We start from the raw sequence: 18,267 nt of genomic DNA on the forward strand, positions 1-18,267 counted from the left end.
AAAACAAAAATTCTGCTCAATCCTGACAAGAATTTAATCCAGTGCTTGGGATGTTGATGTCCTTGCAGTTCTGTTTTCATCCTCACTGGCAATTGAAAAGTTACCACAGATGAAAAAGAAAGTTTTGTTTGTTTTAAAATGAGACTGAGAATTTGGTTCTGGCTTCTCTCTAGCAGTTCTGGAGATCTGCAGGAAATAGGTTCTTTTATCCAGACTGCAGAAGTATATCCACAACTAAACAGATGAGAACTGGTTAGGAGGGGAATGCTTCTAGCTACAGATGAATATCTTGGCAGTCAGCAAAGACAAGAAAGGTTTTAGCAAAGGTGTACAGCATTGATTAAGCTTCTGGTGTTGTGGCTGTGTTCTTATCTGATTGCTTGACCTTGGCTTGGCTTGGCTTTCATAAGAAACAGAATTGCTTTTTTTCCCCTCCCAAATTTACTGTATTTAGAATTAGAGGCAATATTTTCAGCCTAAGGATTTTGGTATTCTGTTAAATTTAATGGACGTGGGGTGTTCAGACCTCCTGGGGGATTTCAAGACTTGGCCACAGAATCCTGGAAATGAAAGCTTGGAAACTAAAGGCATAAGGGCAGAGCCACAGATCTGGACTGGCTTAAGCACGTAGGCATGTTAAAATACAGTAGGGCAAAGGAATATTATCCATGGAGATGGCAGAGATAAGGAGCCGAAAAACAGAAGATCATGAACAGGAGGGATGAAAGTAAGTAAACCAGGTTGTACACTGAAATAAGAGAATGAAATGAGCTGAAGGATGGAAGCAATAGAAGTGATGCAGTTGTGATATATCATTCCGAAAATGTACAGAATATAGGAATGTCATTACAACATAGTCATGGGAATATAATATGTCATCATATGGTCAACATATGAGAATGAAATCTATTTCATATAGAAGTCAGGGGAATTTCACTGCTGGCTTCATTAAAATAAAAAGAAACAAGCCCTTTTAATATATACCAGGGAACCATAAAGGTTTTATTGACGTGAATCGAAATTAAATGCTTTATTCACAGAATTACAGAGCGGCAGGGGTTGGAAGGGACCTCTGGAGCTCACCCCGTCCCACCCCCTGCTTGAGCAGGCACACCCAGAGCAGGGGCACAGGGCCACGTCCAGGCGGGGTGTGAATGTCTCCAGGGAAGGGACCCCACAGCCTCCCTGGGCAGCCTGTGCCCCTGCTCTGGCACCCGCACAGGGAAGGGGTTTGTCCTCATGTTGAGGTGGAACTTCCTGTGTTCCAACTTGTGCCCATCACCCCTTGTCCTGTCATTGGGCACTATTGAAAAGAGCCTAGTCCCACTGTCCTGACACCCACCCTTTAGATAATTATAGGCATTGATGAGATCCCCCCTCAGTCTTCTCTTCTCCAGGCTGAAGAAACCCAGGTCTCTCAGCCTTTCCTCATAAGGGAGGTGCTCCAGTGCCCTGATCATCTTGGTAGCTCTCTGCTGGACTTACTCGAGGAGTTCCACATGACCACTGTGAAGAATACTGTTATTTCAAAAAACCTCAAAACAAACCTGATACTTTAACATCCATTAGTTTGTCTTTATGATTATTTGCCATATTATTTAAATTTATTGGAGGTTAAATTTTGATTAGTGCTATTTTGGAATCCTTATGCATGTAAACCAGAAACAGGCTTGGAAGGAATAAAATACCTTGGGTTTATTAGATAAAGAATATATTAGAATAAATTATAATTAATATATTTTAGAAAGCTTATCTAAATAGGCTCTTTCATGAATCTTAACAATCTGATTTCAGACTTTGAATTACGAGTGAAGGCAGTTTCTGTCTTCATTTGGGAACCCCCTGAATTCCTGGTTTCTCTCCTGTATCCTATACCTGTGAACCTCCCTATTGAATGTTGTTCTCAGCAAAGCGTCACTGAACCCATTTTATTAATATTTACTAGCCAACATTTCCCGGATATCTTTGATGCTTCTCTGAATACCTGTTTCGCACCAGCTTTCTTATTTGCAAATCATTTGTCAAATATGCTTTGGTTTTGCTACCTCTGTTGTCTCAACCCCATCTCAACCTCCCAACTTGCCTACTTCAAACTTCGTTGTGCTGTTCTCCTTAGCATGGTCAGACATTTACCTGTTTTCCTCTGTGACCCTCTATTTTCCTATACTTCTCATCTGCATGTTTCCCATCTTGTCCCCTGCTTTTCCCTAATGTTTCTCTAAGTCTTCGCCTCACACAATGCCTGGTGACTTCTGTATCTGCCTTTCGCTCTCCAGTGGCTCCATCCCTCTGCCAACCCACTGGTTCTGCCTATCCCAAGCTCATTCCACTGAAATGCATCTTATCCTGCTCTCTCTGAGAGCTGTCTCTTGTAGCCAGAACTACCTTGCATAATGGGGGCTTTAGGCACACTTTCTCAGTTCTTCCCATCTGCCTCTTTTCCATACAGTCCTCCATAGGTCCCCTTTTGTTCTTGTATGCAATGTCGCTGGGCATTGTAATGCCTATCCCAGGTTTCACCACAATCTTTTCAGAACCTTCTACCCTGTTTTCTATGTCCTGGTTTTCTCTCAGGAGGAACTGAGTTTCCCCAAATCCTTTTGTTTTGTGCTCTAACACTGTTTTTCCCCTAAAAGGGCTATATTACCTTGATTGTTTCTTTCTCTTCTCTTGCTATAAGGTGCAGAGAAAATGCTATGTGAGAGTGTAACCCAAAAAGTCATGTTCCACTGCTGCTGGATTATAGCAGTTCTGTGAATTTTTGGACTCGTGTTAGTGACTACTTCTTGTTCTGAATGGAGAAAACTAGTAGAATATACACCCCAGTTGCAGTGTAGTAGCCTTGCAGATACCCTGCTCCTTAGTGATTCCTGTTGTTTTTTCCAATAACCTAGGTAGGTTTTGGAATATTTGCAGGGTTCTGTTTTGTGGATAAAGTTGCACAAGAATTACCTGAACACTGATTCAAGCTTCTTAACTGGCTTCTCCTTGAAGCTGAGTCCCTGTTCCTTATGGAGTCTTAGGACAGGACTGTAGCAAGATTGTCCTGTACTTTCACCTGTGTCTCCTGCCCCTGCACCCCCACATTTAAATCCCCTCTGTGATTTAGGCAGGTTTTGCATGTAACAAGTCCCTTATTTTCTCTCTTAAGTAGCATGTCCAATGCTTTCTGTGAAAGCCCTAGACCTGTCTGATAGGTACAGTTAGAAGAAAGTACCTATCTAATTGTGGTCTCATCCCATTTCTTTCATTGTGAGCTTCTTCAAGCAAGTATTTACTTAAAGGTGATGTGCCCTGAAACAAGGAAAATTAAAGTCAAGTTTTTGTTAAAGGGATAGGTAAAGCTCTTACAGTTTGTGACAGTCATGGATTTACAGTTCAGATCCTCCTAGCATCTCTACCAAAATGTAACTCAGCTGTGGTGGTAAGGTACCAGAAGTTACTTTTGTTGTTGCTGGTATTTGCATACACTGTGAGGAAGCCTTAGTGTGAGGCAATGAGTACCTTGGATTAAACTGCAGTCCCTTTAAAGTGCTGAAAATACATGGCTGCAAAAATTGCTTTTTAGAGATTTTTAAAGATCTTAGTCTTCCTTTAAACTCCTAAATTATTAGGTGATTGTTCTTCAAAACCTGTGCCTGCATATTTTCAACCTTTCAAAGTCCAAATTCTAAAGGCCTGGGAAAGGGCACTATGCTGTTAGATCAGCTGGAGAGAACTTCAGGATGAAATGTCACAAGGTGTTGGTATTAACTCACCCAGCCTTACTTGCGAATGGCAGGGAGGAGTTGTGCAAGTGAAGGAATGTTTTCAGTCTTTTTCTGCTTCTCGCAAAATTCATTTCTGCTCAGTTCAGGCTGTAATTAAAACCTACCATAATTGTAAGCAGTGACAATAGCTTTCATCAAATTGCAAAATTTTTCTTCACACAAATGTTAAGTTAATGCACTTTTGGTGAGGGATAATCTTGTTTTCTATTCAAAGAGCACATCTGTGCAGATGTTGCACATTATTTCAACTTGAAAATTTCTGTTGCTCAAGAACACTTTGTTCTGCTATGATTTTCCTTCTCTTCAGTAAATCTGGGCAGTAATTACAGTAGTGATATGTTTCATGTGCTCTGATTGGATTTGGTAATTTTTGTATTCCAGTGTGTTCATCTCTGGTTACCTAAATTGGGGTCCCGCATTGTGAGAGATAAATGCAACTGAAAGCAAGCATGTATTACTATGCATGTGTTTTGTGCCCAATCTTCACTTGCGTGTTAGACTAAACATGTGCCGTAACTGTACCTTCTTACCAGAGAAAAGCAACAAGTGAGGAAGGAAAGGACAGGTGAGAGGTCTGCATCATATCTGTATTTTAAGCTTTTTAAACCATCCGTTCAGTCACACTGAATGCGAAGGCCAGTTGTCTCCATGGCAATATAAGAAACATGTTATTTCAAAGCTGCTTTTAGACTTTACTTGTTCTAGTGGCTGAATGCCCTGTGTTTCTATTGATACCAAAAAAGAAAACGCTTTAGTAAGTGCATGGTTAGAATTAGAGTCCATCAGTAATAGTATTCTTATCTGTTGGATGTTTAACATGAATTTTAAGTAATTTGTGATATTGCTGCATATTCCCTGGGAGAGGAGGGTGGTGTTAAGAAGTAAAAATCACCTTCAAAAGCAAAGGCTGGTACTTTTGAACCTTTGTGTTGAATGTTAGACATGTACACAGTAAGCTGATTTTTTCTGAGGGGTGGGAGAGGGTACAGAGAGCGTTCAACCACTGTTGAGTACCATGAGTAAACCATGCAATTTTTTTTTGTGTCAGTGTAGATTAGGCATCTTAATTTTAAAGTAGAGGGAATTGGCAAAAGTTTTTCAGCAAGTTGAATATACCAGTTTTGACAATGGCCTTCACCAGTTTTTGAAATACCAAAGTGAACAGCTGCTAACAGCTGCTGCAGAGTATCACCCCTTTCTTTTTAATTAGAAGATAAAGAAGAGGAGGAAGCAGAACTAAAAAGGTTTGCTTTTCATTCTGACACAGTTCATTGGGGTTCAGATTAAGAAATAGTAAGCTGTGGTTTCCTAGTTGCTGGACATTTTGTCTTGCATGTTGATTGTTTTCTCAAAATTTGAACAGGATGGCATTTGCTTAACATCTTTTCTTCCTGCAAAGAATGTGACATTTGTGGGATGAGAACAACTTGTGACTTGATTAGCTTTAATTGCTTGCTTGTCTTTGAAAGGAGTATGGATTTCATTTCATTTTAGTTAGACATTCAAGTTAGTTATTAATATTAAAACATCAACAAGTTATAAATACTGTTCTGCCCGAAAAGGTAAATATCTGCCCTGCCTTTTTGAGGTTTCTTAATTTGTTTGTGGGGGGTTAATTTCATTTGGTTTGGGGATTTTTTGTTAGTTGTGAGTTGTTTGTGGTTTTTTTGGGGTTTGGTGTGGTGGTGTTATTTAAGTAACACTCCAAGTTCTGATGTAGTAAATTGAATTGGGGAAGTAGGTATGAGACTGATTATGAATAAAAATTTATCCTTTCAGTTGATGCATTGTTTGAAATGTGCTTTATAATATTTAATAATGAAGTGTATATTGCCCTAATGTATTTCTAAAAATGATTTTACAATTAGATCCGTATCTCTTGAGAACTATCCTTTTTAGGTTTCTCTTTTTTTTTTTCATTTGTATAGTAAACTTGGTGTTTATTGATAGGCTCTGAAGGTGTAATTACTGAAGTATCATTTAAAAAATACAGCTTTGAACTTTGAGATTAAAAGGAGATCAACACAGATAAAGCTTACTTTAGATATTGGATAAATGATGGATTCAAAGTATTAGCTAGCAAGCGTTTGTTACATATAGAAAAAGCTAGCTATTTTTGTCTTACTAAAGTGCGTTGCAGCTTGGAGAACTTGACTATCATGTTGTGTCTTAGTTATAATTCATTATTTAGCAATCAATAGATAATCTTAAAATATGAAGAATTTGCATGAATAAAAAGCACATGAAAAAATACATCTTTGAAAAGTAAATAATGTAGAGACACCTCAAAGAGAATGTAAGCCACACAGAAGTAGGTAGATGTGCATATGTTGTATGCATGCACTTGTAAGCCTTGTGCACAAGCCCTAAAAGAGGTCAGTGCAGCTCTTTCCCTTCTCCTCTGAAAGTTTCAGAATACTAAAAAGGAAACTAGACTTCATTGGTATACGTAGAAGGAAAGGGAGATGAATGAAAGGAACCAATGAGATGAGTTTTATTTATATTAGAGATTTGTTTCATATTTAGGGGAGGTCTAGCTCCCTTAAGCAAATAAAAAAACCCCAAACAAACAAACCAACCAAAAAAAACCCCAAACCCCAAACTATTGCATCATAGAGTTGAAGACACAATGTGTTGCAGTGAATGTAAGAAAAAGTTGTCCAAGCTAAACATTAGAGTGCCTTGTTTAGTTAAATGCCCTAGGGCCTGGTCATGCACGATGTCTTGCAGAACCTGAAGGGAAGGCTTTTTCTTTACTACAGCTCTGTGGAGGGTAAGGTCTGTGCATTATGTTCTGTGGTGGTATTCTTAATGAGCAAAACATGCTGAAGAGTGGCTGTATATGCAGTATCTTATCAGTTATGGCACAGACTCGGTTGTTTTTACAGATTTTCCTTAAATGTGATTGTGTTGGTTGATAGTTGAACTTTCTGGCCCGTCGTAGGGCTATAAGTAGGTTTTATGAGGACTGTGTTCCTCAAAGGTTAGATTCTCATATATTGGATAGGCTTGTGCAGAGTGTGATTAATATGATCCTATTTCTTTATGCTTCTCTAATTATTTTAATGTAACAAGCAATTTTAATATCCCCTAAGTGCTATAACAGGCAATCTCATTACTTTTCATCAGGCTTGTTTACAGAGAAATAAAATGGCAGCAAAACAAATAACGCTGAATAAACCAGAAGTTGAAGTATTACCTACTCTGAGTATTCAGAACCACGAGTCAGACTCCGAAGAAGTCATGAGCCTACCTTAAGAAAAGGAGTTATTTTTGTTGATATAATCCTTAGCTTCTTGTTTACTTTTTGGTGTGTGAGTAGTTGGGGAATATTGTATAGCTTTTGTATCTAACTATGAAGACTAGGTTCTAACTTCAGTGAAAGCTGGAGTTCTTAAAGCAGTAGTAGGGGCTTTAGGAGATATCAGGAAACTTGATAATACTGACAATACAAATGTCTTCCTTTTTCCACTTTGCCCTTTCTCTCTGTTAGCTCCCAAGTGTTAAGCTCATTCTTACTTCTCTTGTTGTATTGTTTTCCCTCTATTTCTGTCTTTAAGAGGAAGCATCCTTATTATTAACCATAGTAATAATTTGTGTAACCTCTCCATCTTCCAATTATATTGTTGTTGGCTGCCATTAGTCATTAATCTATTCGCTTTTGCTTTTCTTTCTATTCTACTGTATCTCTGGCTACTTTTCATTAAGGTGCCCTAATGCTCTCTTTCCTTAAGTGTCATATCCCAAAATATGCTTTCTTGACTCCCGGAAAGTAGACAGGAAAGCCTGGTGGTGCTGAGACAAACTCACAGTGAAACCACCTGCTGTGGTTTTAAATTTTGAGCATTAGCTTTTAGCCCTTGATACTTAAACAGTTACTCTGCTGAATGCATGGTGATTGTGGGTTTCATAGTGTCTGTAGTCTGATCCTGCAGACTGTTGCATGCAGTTGTGACTCCTGTACCAAAATGAGCTAATGAAACATCTGTGTAGTTAATCTAGCGTTTGTATAAATTGGAGTTATATGGGCCAACAGGTGCCAGGGCCAAAAGATTTCTAAATCTGAAGGGAAAAGAACTTGTGCCATCTCTGAGACCAAGGAGGAAGCCTTATTTACTTGCTAGTTTGATTTTTCTCTCAAAATTCTGTATGTAGAAAACTGAGTTGAAGACAAACTTGATGTATTTAGTTTGAATTCTATGTTACTGATAGCTTGAGTTTAAACTGGGGTACCAATTTAGAAACGAATTTAGAAACCACAAAAACCAACAACAGAAACCTGACGCTCTTCTAACGTTTCTGGAGAGGAGGTTTGCGGTCATACCTATAGCTGACAGAATCCTGTCCACAGTGTTTTTGTAACTGAAAAGTCATCGCACAGTCTCAGCAACACAAGTGTGCTGGCAAAGCCCTTCACGCAGATGCAGCCATGCTTAATTTCATTATCTTAGCTTGTACTGGCCAGGATGTTCTTCAGCCGGTGTGGGATGTCTACTGTTGGATTGTTCTGATGAGTATGATTGCTATTGCAGCTCTCAGCTGACTTTCAGTAATATTGAGGCATTCGATGGTCAGTGACATGTTATGACATGAGGAATATTCCTGTGTAATGAAATCTCAAATCCCAGGAGCCTTAGGAAGGTGTAAGAAAGGTTAGACAAACCCCAATACCTACCCCCTCCTCAACCTCACTTTACCCTTCTCTTGTACCTGTTTGTACTGCTGCGTTATTTTGTGAGGCAATGCTGATCAATACTTGAGGTTGGCCAAAGCATACCTAGATATATATGGCATGTGTGGATTCCTTTAAAAGGCGTATAATGAAAATGTCTCTTTGGATGTAGGAAACTACTTAGGAAGAATGATAATGTTAAGCGTGTGGGTTTTATGTCATTCTCAAGTGTGTTGCAATATAAAATCCTCTTTTTACACTTTAAACAATCAGTTTCCATGGAGTGGTGTCCTCTTCTGCACAGTGTTCTCAAACAAATTAATAAATAAAATTTAAAAATGTAACTTACATTCATAGCTTGCATCAGCTTATGGTATGAGTAATATTATTTCAGTGACTAATCCAGACATACCTGTCAGAGATGGAAAACCTATACTGAGACTGCTGTAATCCATCTGCTGATTTTTTTTATGGTTCCAAAGTCCCTTGAACTACCTGACTGAAATCCAAATGTGCCCCACGTGCTGAGTTTTGCATGTAGGTCTTTAAATTAGTTGGAAGACATAGATTCCCTTGGGATTCAATCATTTGTTGAGGCTTAAATGGCTTATATATTGTAGGAAGTATTTTATTTTTAAAATCTATTTTGCATTGTGTAGTGCATCGGTTCTCATTGAAAAACCTGGTACATGCTGCACAGAATTCCAGATATTCTTCCATCTTTCCTCTCTTGTTCCCTTTTCCCACCAAGCTGATAAAAGCTAGTTTTTGTTCCTGTTGTTGCTCTGAAGTACAGTTTGCTTTGCTGAAGAAGCAAGAGGTGGGAACTCCTGGCTTGGCTAGAGGCAAGTTAGTGCTCTCAGTGGTAATTTGCAGCTCTGCATTACAGTGGGTGTTGTGCTGAAACTCAGGCAATGCCAGGGCATTGCAGAATGGGGGGTGGAGGCAGACAGGCTGAGGGGGGTTAGCTTGGGTGTACACAGCCACAGAACAACAGTTAGGGAGTAGGAGTCATTGTACTGTGAGGTGGGTTTGTGTTGATTAAAGAGCACAAGTGGGGAGTGGGAAGAATTGGATCATCATGTATCTGTCAAAGAATAACTAAAATAGGCAAAATGGTAAAATAGCAATTCTCCATATAGTTACCATTACGCTTTAGTTAAATAACTACTGTATTCCTCTTTTCTAATTGTTTGAGCAAGGGCGTTTTCATGTATCTTAAAAACCCCTTTTGAATGATGCCAAAGTGCTAGTGCAGTTTTGGCAGAGGGTCTCCTGGATTGAAGTCCTCTTCCTTTGTTAGTGATAGGAGAATTGACATGGTCACCCAGAGAGAAACTTGCTAAAGGATATTGGGAGAGACAACTCAAAACACAGAAGAATTGAAAGCCGAAGTAAAATTTCTAACTGGAAACTTATTAAAAAAAAAAGAAATTAACATAGCTAAAAGAAAAAAATAGGGAAATTTACATTTAATGATCAAATAAAATACGGATTTAACAGACTCAGTTTTTGGAATTTACCATGCAATGAGCAGTGTGTTGTTTATTTCTACAAAACGTTGTAATTTCATAAACTCACCTGAGTGAAGTATTTCCAGTTACATTAGTGAATAAGCTCTGCATAATTCTTTGAGTAAATTAAAGATCTTTGTTAAAAGTTGAATGATATTATAACAAAAGTCTAATACTATATGCAGCTTGAAAAGCAAGAGCAGGGGTTAATATAATTTATATCTCACATGGATGGGGAGCATGGGATATACAGTTCTTTCAGCTCTCAGGAAAGGTTCTTAATAAGGTCACTGTTTACCTGAGAAATATAAAATTTCTCTTTTCTGATCTGACAGTAGTAATGATACAGCATTTCCTTCCTTGAGCAAAACAGCCACTACATATCTTGTTTAATATTTGTGTTAAATATTTTTTTTAAACTGCTTTGCCTCTCTGCGTGTGTTTGTGGCCTTCACATTATATTTTATCACTGTATGATTCTAGAGAGAAAAAGCTCTACTATGTTCCCAAGCAGTATATGCTAGATTGTTTCTGTTGATAAGAAGTATTAATATTTGCACTCGTTAAAATATTTGTGTGTATCAGTTGTGCTGCTCCTAAGGTATTTGCATGGTACTCAGGCTGGATGTTTGTATATTGTCCATAGTTAAATTATTCTTTAATGTAGGACTACAAATTTTGCAGGACAGGAGAGTGTTATTTGGCCTATTTAATATTAATTCTTTTAAAATCCAGGCCAAACATTCAAAACATAAAGTGGCAGTTTATTGATAGCCAGGCTGTTCATCATCCTTTTAACTCTTAAATGCTGCACTAATTAGTTACTGTGGCAGATTTTCAGGAAAAACCCAGTAAACAAGGGAGCATAGGCAATACACTGTGGCGGTTGTGTGCAGGCAAGGGACCAAAGCTGAGCAGAGTAGTTTTTAAAACAAAACAAAACAAAAATCCTGGAAAAGTTGTCGTAGACCTTTTTGTTCATGCTGGTTTGTATGGTTCGTAGAATTGGGGCTGGAATTTGGAGTTCTGGATATCCAGGGGACTCATCTGCTTAGCCCAGTGTGGTAGTTACCAAAAGCCATTTGGAGGCTGCTCTGTGATCTCTGTACAGCTGACTCCTCTATAGCCCTCCTGGTACAGGAACTTGGATAGGACTAATATAAAAAAGTGCCTCGCTCAGTCTCTATCTGGGTTGTTGATACCAGTGGTATTCCTTTCAGACTTGTGCAGGTAAAGTGTATTTCCCCTTTAAAGAAATCCCCCAGTAGTGAGGGAAATTGTTTAGGACATTTATTTAGAGCCAGACAGTTAAACCCAGTCACTTTGATCTTTTCTAGTACCCAGTCATGCAAATATGTTTACTTCCTTATATTAACTGTGGAAAGAGACATCAATACATTCTGTGATTCTGTTTTGGTTAGCATGTTTTCTTTAGGTCAAAATGGAGTTATGTTGCTGCGATAAAAGCAGCAGCTTGTACTGGTTTTGGTATTGTAGGTAGGCAGAGGATGGTTCTCTTCAGAACACGCAACCTGAGGTGTTAAAATCTATATTAAAAAAGCCCACATATATAGCAGGAGCCCAGCACGAGTTTAAAGGAACACACAAAATGGGTGATGAGCAGCACTGCCTGCGCTTCTGATAGGTCTGGCCTGGAGAAAAAGAATGGAGCCTGAATATTTTTGAAACAATGAAAATATTACGGAATATGTAAATAATATATTCCACTTATGTAATTGCATATCGAACCTTCCGCAGAATTTACAAGAGAAGACATGTGCCTGTTCAGATAGCTCATTTGCTGTTAGAACAACTGAGAAAACCCGGTGGGAAACAAGACAAACTTAGAGGGCTCAAAAGCTAGGCATAGTAAACCCGCCTAGCTGTGTGTAAGGAAAAATTAAATACAGGTATACTAGATGTCCATCAGTCTGCTTGGCTTAGTGTCAGTATTTACTGTCTGCAGGAGGTAGCAATAGCAGGGGAAGATTGTGCTGGTAATAAAGGAAATTACCTTCTGTATTTGAGAAATATGAGAATGATATGTGAGCCATCCCTATTCATGGGTGTGTGCTTGTTAGAGATAATAAGGTAGGACTGCTTTTCAAAATGTTGAGAAATGTACATTCTAAAGCCTGCATGCTCTACCTGCGCTAGCTCTAGGCAGCTCCTGATGATAGAATATGGATTTCCATTTAGATGGAAGTTCAAAAAACTGAGAGATGTTGGATACACAGTGAATTAGAATGAAAAATAATTTAGGACTTCTGAAATTTTTCACAGCACTGAAGCATTTTCATTTTGAATTACAATTATTTTGTTCTGATTTTGTTGCACGCTATTAATAATTAAAGTTGCAGTAATACAAATTATCAAAAAATATTTTTCAAAAGTTAGAGTTTAAAAATGGCAACAGTGTACTAAAATCATAATGACAACATTTTGATCTAATCCAAATGTTCCAGCATTTTTAGTGAAGTATTGTGGATAGATTTTCCTTTCTTTTTTTAAACGCCTTTTGTCACTTAGCATTTTCTGATAGGAAAACCCATCCATGTGTTTTTGACCAATTCTGAGTACCTTGAGAATAATTCCAAGGATTGGCTCCTTTGCTGAGGACAGATCATGGCATTATCATGATGGTGTTCACAAAGTACTGTCATATCTCGTCTGAGACATCACATTCAGCCACAAAAGTCAACCTAGCAACAATAGATCAAGTTACTAATAGTAGTAATGCAATGCTTAGTGGCTGTTACTAATTAAAGGACTTAATTAAGTTGTCATGAAAGGATATAGTTAATCATTATGTCAGTTCTTCTTTATCATCTGGCTGTTTCAGCAAACCATTGTGGTATATGCTATGCACCAGTATGTGGCATGGATCTCCCCTTTTTCTTCCTTTCAATTTCTTTAGGCATTTCCAGGTTCTCTCTTTTGGAGTATAGAGATAAAAAATAGGTGCAGGCTTTGACTTGTCTCATATGAAGGACTCTAATGCCACTTATTATATACAATATTAGGAGTTTTAAGGCAAAAGATGTTATGAATAACGTGGCTTTATGTACTCATAAATTTCTGTTTTAGTATTTATTACCCATAAACAAAAAGGTCAATTAGCATGAGTCACTTTTTTGGAGTGTTCTCTTGCATGGGACTGCTGACAACAGAACAGTATCAGCTTACTTGCATTTGCTTGACTTTGATTAACAGCTCAAGCAGCGTTTTGTCAGTCAAGGAAGAACAGGATTTTCCTCCATTTGGTTATTCACCATGGAGTGCTCTTGTCGTTCTACACGCTAGGCAATACCAGTGCACTTCTGAAAAACTGCTTTCGAATTAGAGGATGCTGGCATGCATTTGGACCATTCCCTGCGAAAGTGCTGCATGTTCAAAATAATGTTTGAGTCTGATTTTAGAAGTCATGCAGCAGATTCAAGGCTTCATTGACAGAAGGATGTATGACCTTAAATGGCACTTAAGTGGATGCTAATGCACCTGAACCAGAGAGAGCAACCCCGAGTCGTCTTCCTTAGCTCCTGGGGTGCTGCAGGTCAGTGTTACTTGTGGACTCAGAACCATCCTAATTTGACCACCAGGGAATCCGTCAGCTGTGCTAAGTGGTATTTGGATCTGGAAGCTGGATTAAGTGGTGCTGAACACTGCAGGAATAGAAGATAGATGTTTGCTTACAACACTGTTTTTATGTGCTGACAGCACTGCATTTCATCCAAAGAATCTGAATAGACCTGAAGAAGGGCCAGTATGGGTGCTTGATGAGCCTGTATCTTTTGAGAGACCACTGTGTGATTCCACAGAGAATTGTCTAATTGTCTTGGTTAATGTTACCTCTTACAACCCCCCCCACCCCCACCCTGCTTAAGTCCATCATCTTTGAAAACCTTTGTGTAAAACTTTCATTACAAGAATTTGCATGAGAATGACCGAAACATAATGAATTTCTAGTACAACTTTTCCAAAATCTGGATTTGCATGCTTTAGTGTGCACACCAGATGGGCTGAGAATCTGACCAAATTTCACAATCAGATCTCACAGGTAACATCTAATTAAATGTACAAAACGAATTTTTAAATGTTTGGGCAGAATTTCTTTAGGGTTATTTTAGAATAAATTAAAAATATTTTATATAACTTCATCCCACAGAGATGTTTTCTGCCTTTTTAAAGAATAGTTTGCTATTTATCATTTTGTTCCTTTTGGTCATACGCTTTGCACATTAAAAATAGATGAACAGAGAACTATTCAGCTAAGCTAACCGAAGATGCAGATGGCTAGTACAGAAATCTGCCAGTCTCTCAAATCTATATTGGAAAATTCCTCATGAAAGACTTCTGACCTTGAAGCTACTGAAGCTAACTAGGATGGATCGCATGTTTGTTTTCTACCAATGGATTTTACAGTTGTACAGACACAATTTCTCTAACCTCGTGAATGTTAATGACACATTTTATAAATCACATAAGGATTCAAAAATAGTGGTATAGTTCAGGGAAAGGATTTGATTACAAGGAAGCTCATGTAGATTTCGGTGCTGTTCATAGAGTTCATTTCTTTATGCACCGAGCCAGTGGTACCTGCTCTGAAATCAGGCCAGCTGGCTTTGGACACCTAGAGGTCTGTTGGAAAACTTTGTGCCTCCACAGTGGCTTTGTGTCCCAGCCACAAAAGAAGGTCCTCACTTGTAATTTGCCTTCCACAGAGCTGCCTGGGCAGCCACAATCTTTGACTTTATCTGCACTCTGGATCTGGTGTTGATAGGAAATGGATCTGGAGAAGGCAAACTGCTGCCCAGAAAAGATTCCTTTTTCCCAGGACCATTTCAGGACTTCATGGAAACTCTTAGTTTGGCACTCTGTTGGAAGAGAAAGGTGGTAAAATAATCATTTGAGTCATGATTTTTGAAAGGTACAGCCAAATTATTGATTGTTGAAGGCAAATGCAATAATTTCACATGTATGAATTTCCGTAGTAAGTGAAGGCTGCCTTGAGAAGGAAGTTACTTTAAAGCAGACTGGTGTGGAGATTGATTTATGCTGCAGTGATTGCCTGAGAAAATGCTCTTGCTTTACTGTCAACACAAGGTAATCCTTGGTAGTTTTCCTGCCAGTTAAAATAATACCTTGCATTGTGTCTATCAGTGTTTTCACCATTCCCCAAGGTATCAAAGCCATGTCATATCTGAAGATGGTGTCCTTGGCAGTACAGTGAAAGGCACTGATGAGACTTCTGGATATTAGAAAATACTGAGCAAAGATACTCTGCTCAAGGAAGTAAATCTATTAGCCTACAGTCCAGTGCTCTTAAGGGAGTTTCTACATTGCACACTGTGGTACAGAGCTGCTAACTCAAATCCCAGAAACAATATAGTCACATTAGCCCTGTGTGTCAGTAACACTGCCAGCCCCGTTGCCTTTTGTTTATAAGCAAGCTCAGTCAGGGTTGGATTCCTCCCTTCCTCCATTGCTCTGTGTTCTACAGTGCAGACTTACGTACAATGTCTTTTAATTCTTTTAATAGTGATAGCTTAAAATTGGATTATATAGAAATAATAACTTGTAGCTTGAAATAAGAAAGCGCAATGATAAAGAACACTGTATTCAGTGTTACCATTGTCTGAATGTTCCTGAGAGAAGGGGTGGAAAAATTCTGTTGCAGCCTACTCCAGAGATAAGGCGGCAACTTGGAAAGAGTGTGACAAGGAAAGGAGGACCAATTAATTTTAAACTCAGGCTGTATCTGTAAGATACGCCACTCAGCGTTCTAGATACCCAGCTTTTTCAGTACATGCCGTCATTCAGTTTATGGAGTAAATGTAAAAATTGCAGTAGAGCTTTCAAAACGCTCCTATGAATTCATTTTCTGAAAAGTAGTTATGCACATGGAAGAAATTGACCCACATTATCTTTTTTGTTTAGAAAGAAAAGCTTTAACAAGTTAAAAATGAGAAGGGCAAAAATTATTTGCCATTCAGAGAAGTTATCGTATTGCTGGATGAGGATTTGCATTACATTGTTGATATGTTCATTTGTTCTTCATGACATGGTCTGTTTTAAGCCATAAGAACAATATCTACAGCCTAATGGGATTTTCAGTTTCTGAGATTCTTTCTGTCCTGTTTTTTTCACCTCGTACGTGGTGCTTTCATGCATGTTGTTTGACTAAGAGAGAATGAGGAGACACAAACAAAAAAACCATCCTTAAAGCATTCTAGTCTCTATCCTTAATCTACCTGTCCTTTCTATTCCTTTCTGCCCCTGGAGATGTTTGAGCAACATGTGCTACTGCTTTATGTAACCTCTTTGCTTCCCTGCAGCAAACAGAGTCTCTAGACTATAGCATTTTTACTGCATGTGAGAAACCAGATTGTTATTCTTGCTGCATTTACTGTACTTCTTTCACTGATACTGCTCTGCTGCCCCCAAGGTCTGAATGACATTGATCTGATGCTCACAGCGTAGAAATAAAGCCAGTGTGAGCTGTACAGAAATCTCGTGGATAGTGCAAGGTAATTATTAACTCTTGCAGCTTGTTCAGATGAATAAAGGAAGGTAAGGAAATTGCAACTTAGCCAAAATATAAGAAACATGATGATATTGCTTGGACAGGATCTCCACTGAAAAGCAGCACAAATGCTCATGTCCGAAGAAGGTTTTAAAAAGCTAAGCTTGTCTACCTGCCCAGTTGGAGCAGCAGTATTTGAGGGCCTTAATGCTAGATTTTCAGAGGTATGGGAATCTTCGCCATTGGTCAAGCTATGTATCTTTGTTAATTTCCTTGTTGAAAACACCCTTTTGGAGAAAAACTCTCCATCAATGAAACAGTTTTCCTGAGAAGTATTGTGGGTTTATTTTATTTTTTTAAAAGCATAGCATAATTTATTTCTATATCTCTCCAGTGTTGTTCTCCTTGGCCAGGGGTCATTTTTAATCTCCCTGTTGTGCCGTGATCATAATATATTGAGTTCTGTGCAACATCAGGGTAGCTATTCAGATAGGTGCTTTTTCATTTCCTTTTCTCCTTTACCTGAGGTAACACAGCATTATTTCCAATGTAGTTTTGCTTGTTAGTGACTCTCTCAGTGGGCATCCCTTTGTGGCACAGCACCTCGCTTGCAGGAACTCCATTATATGGACATGGTTACATGAGGATTGGCAGAGCTTTTTATCTATCTTCATTTTATTTTGTAATTAGGAATATGCCTGTTTGGTGGATTGTTCTAATGTCTAAAATCTCTGCAACAAATGTGTGTTTTACTGTATTTTGTGGACTTTTCTGCTTTGATGGGTAGAACTGTATGTCCTTTAATTTTTTTTTCTTCAGTGTTGGAGGATTATTAATACTTCTCAGCTGCCTCTCTAAATGTTTTTCTTCAATCAGGGCCAACTCTAACTTGATGGAACAGGTGGTTGCTTAACCAGCAAATCGTTTAACATGACGCCCCAGCCAGGATGTAGCTTCTTATAATTGAAAGACTCAAACTGCTCCTGCCAGCCATCTTTTCCCTTCCTCAGCATTGCACCACCGTTTCAGACAGAATGTGCAACAACAAAATAATGTCTCCAATATTAACCCTGTCTCATCCAAATCACCCAAATGTTTCTCGTATGTATTGTAACATTAAGGTGCCATAAAACTGGACAGGACCTGCTTTCCATGTCTCAGGCAAAAGTCTTTCTTTTTATTTCTACATTTCTTTTGAAGACCACAATCTCTGCTTGTCATTTTAGGGGGGAAAACCCCAACCCAAGCATATGGTTCCACCTTTATAATGTAAAATGCTGTTACTCAAGGACTCCAAAGCCAGGTCATGAAGCAGACGTTTGGTTTGTGTGTTGCTGAAACAGCAAGTGAATAGCCACCGTCATCACTGGGGCAGAAAGAGAGAGGCTCTTTATGTCCTCCTCCTTACCTAATGCCCTGACTGTCTCAAAGACTGGCCCTGCTTATTCTTATGTAGAGGCTGTGGCTGGCAGGGAAGGGAAATGGTTATCCAAGTGGGTCAAGGGCGCATATAATGTCCATTTTTTTTTCCTTAGTAATTTGAGGACATATTCAAACCCTGTAGGATACTTACTCATGACGAGTAGTTGTCAATACAAACCAGGCAACCAAGTAGCTGTTTTTTAACATATAAGCCATTATTAACTTCCTGAAGGTAGTTGGCTTTGCTTTCCAGTCAAATAAATGGACTCCTCCATCACCTAAGCAGGCTGACTGCTCCATTGCCTGTATTATGATATTGTACACTGGCATGATTTTTAATCATATAAACATTATATCTGTAGGGCA

At 38.7% G+C, this 18,267-nt stretch overlaps 2 protein-coding genes across 7 annotated transcripts in view; one reads left to right on the plus strand and one right to left on the minus strand.

Moving 5' to 3' along the window:
• CTNNA3 (catenin alpha 3) overlaps positions 1–18,267 on the plus strand; it is a 556,373-nt gene that overhangs the window by 176,105 nt on the left and 362,001 nt on the right. Inside the window, exon 1 of one of the 5 annotated variants that reach the window (XM_064464730.1) lies at positions 5,313–5,332. The exons of the other annotated variants lie outside the window; for them this stretch is intronic. The gene's annotated coding sequence lies outside the window, so the exon portion shown is untranslated. Of the gene's footprint in view, positions 1–5,312; positions 5,333–18,267 lie in introns of those variants that run through there. 5 annotated transcript variants of the gene reach the window in all.
• Positions 1–18,267, minus strand: part of LRRTM3 (leucine rich repeat transmembrane neuronal 3) — an 89,464-nt gene that overhangs the window by 5,894 nt on the left and 65,303 nt on the right. The window lies entirely within an intron of this gene.

This window comes from Phalacrocorax carbo, chromosome 13 (assembly GCF_963921805.1).
Source record: "Phalacrocorax carbo chromosome 13, bPhaCar2.1, whole genome shotgun sequence".
Lineage (NCBI taxonomy): Eukaryota > Metazoa > Chordata > Aves > Suliformes > Phalacrocoracidae > Phalacrocorax > Phalacrocorax carbo.